Genomic DNA, 2,500 nt, shown 5'->3' on the forward strand with positions numbered 1-2,500 from the left:
CAGCATTATGCAAATGGAGCGATCTGCATTGCCTTTAATGGACCTTCTAACATTTGACCTCTGACCTTATAAACGGGTTGACCAGAAATATCGCACCTCCTGAGAGGCAGAGACGGACGACCTCTAATTTTTCCATTTCCCTTTTCTTCCATTCGCTCTTTTTACGCTTCTGTGATTGTCTTTACACCAGAGTGCTCCAGCTATTAATAATCTTTACCCCACCGTCCCTCCCTTAGTAGGAACTAACCCCCCTCTCCCCATTATATTATCTCCTTCCAATTTCTTATGACAAATTTTTAAAAACATCCCCCTCCTCTCCTCTATCCTTTAATCTTTCGTTCATCCTTCACCCCTCTTTCTTGCACCTGCTTCCGCCTTCCCTTTGTTCGTTCTTCCTCCCCTTTTCATCCCCAGTTCCGTTATCTCTATCTGTCTCCATTTTCCCCTCCGAGTTTCTCTCCCTTTTTTTCCACTTGAAACCGGACATGACTGAAGAATAAAGCAAATATCTGAACGTGGTCTTTGCTTACCATGCAACAAACACCGACAAATATACACATTGTTAGGTCTTACAGTCAAAATATGTCGCCAGCATTTTAACGCTGCTACGATTTACACGAGCTTATGGAGCATTTTCAAGTAGAATGTAACAAAACCTCATTAGCATTTTCATAAATACTTCAGCGAGAAGCCAACCAAAGCGACCATATCTGAGAGCAAGCGAAAGTTCTGGCCAGTGTTGGAATTTGTTATTCTCACTTAACATTTAGAACACACACACACACACGCACACACACGCACACACTACACACACACACACACACACACACACACACACACACACACACACACACACACACACACACACACACACACACACACACACACATACACGAACACACACACACACACACACACACACACACACACACGTATTGAACATGACATTGCTACTAATATTACTACTGATGATGACGATGCGGGTAATATTCCTCATTATGATAAGCATGATTATCATGATGATTATAATAATATTTCTTGATAATGATAATGATTGAATAATAATAACAATAATTATAACAATAGTAATAATGATAGTAAGTATAATAATGACAGTAAGGATACTACTACTAATAATAATAATAATTACTAATAATGGTAAAAAACAGTAGCAATGATAATAATAATGATAACGCTAATACTACTAATGGTAATGATAATAATAATGATAATAATAATAATAATAATGATAATAATAATGATAATAGTAATGATGAGAACATAATAATAATGATAATAGTAATGATGAAAATATAATAATAATGATAATAGTAATGATGAAAATATTATAATGATGAAAATGATAACAGCAACAACGATACTAATTGCCATAACAAGGATAATAATAATAATGGTAATGATTATAATAATGATTATGATGATGGTAATAATAATAATAATAATAATAATAATAATAATAATAATAATAATAATAATAATAATTATGATAATGATAATAATAATAAAATTGACAATAATAATGATAATAATGATGATAATAATAATAATGGTGAGAATAATAACAAGAATGTAAATAATGACAATCATGATTAGAGTAATAGAAATGGCAATAATTATTATAATATTAACAACAACAACAACAACAACAACAATAATCATAATAATAATCATCATAATAATAATGGCAACCACAACAAGGATAATAATATTTGTTATAATGTCTAGAATAATAATGATAATAATAACAATAACGAGTATTATTACTATTACTTCTATTACTTCAACTACTACAACTAATAATAAAAATTATGATAAGGATGGTAGTAGCGACAGTAGTAGTAATAATAATAATAATAATAATAATAATACCAATAATAGCAATACTACTACTACTACTACTATTACTGCTGCTACCACTCCTCCTCCTCCTCCCACTACTACTACTACTACTACTAAATATAATAACCGAAGTAATAATATTGATAATGATAATGAATATGATACTAATAGTAACAAAAATAATGATAATCATGATAATGATTATAACAGCAAAAATAACGATAATAATAATAATAATAATAATAATAATAATAATAATAATAATAATAATAACAGTGATAATAATTAAATTAATAAAAATAGTAATAAAGTGAAATGACATGAAATGAATGATAATAATAATAATAATAATAAATAAAAATTATGATAATAAGGATGTTGATTATAATAATGGCATGTTCAATGTTCATTAAGATATCAACAACAATAGAAATATAAAGATAATACAGATGAGGATGATGATGTTAGTGATGATGATAAAATTCATAACAATAATAATGATGATGATAATGATAATAATCATAATAATTACAATAGTAATAATATATATTAATATAATGATAATGACAATATATAATAATAATGACAATATATAATAATAATGACAAAAATAGCAACAAAAATGATAATAATAATAATA

The 2,500-nt window shown here is 28.1% G+C and overlaps 1 protein-coding gene across 1 annotated transcript in view; it reads left to right on the forward strand.

The window, feature by feature from the left end:
- LOC125041293 overlaps positions 1 to 2,500 on the forward strand; it is a 90,297-nt gene that overhangs the window by 29,961 nt on the left and 57,836 nt on the right. The gene's annotated exons all lie outside the window — the stretch shown is intronic.

This window comes from Penaeus chinensis, chromosome 3 (genome assembly GCF_019202785.1).
Source record: "Penaeus chinensis breed Huanghai No. 1 chromosome 3, ASM1920278v2, whole genome shotgun sequence".
NCBI classification, from domain to species: domain Eukaryota; kingdom Metazoa; phylum Arthropoda; class Malacostraca; order Decapoda; family Penaeidae; genus Penaeus; species Penaeus chinensis.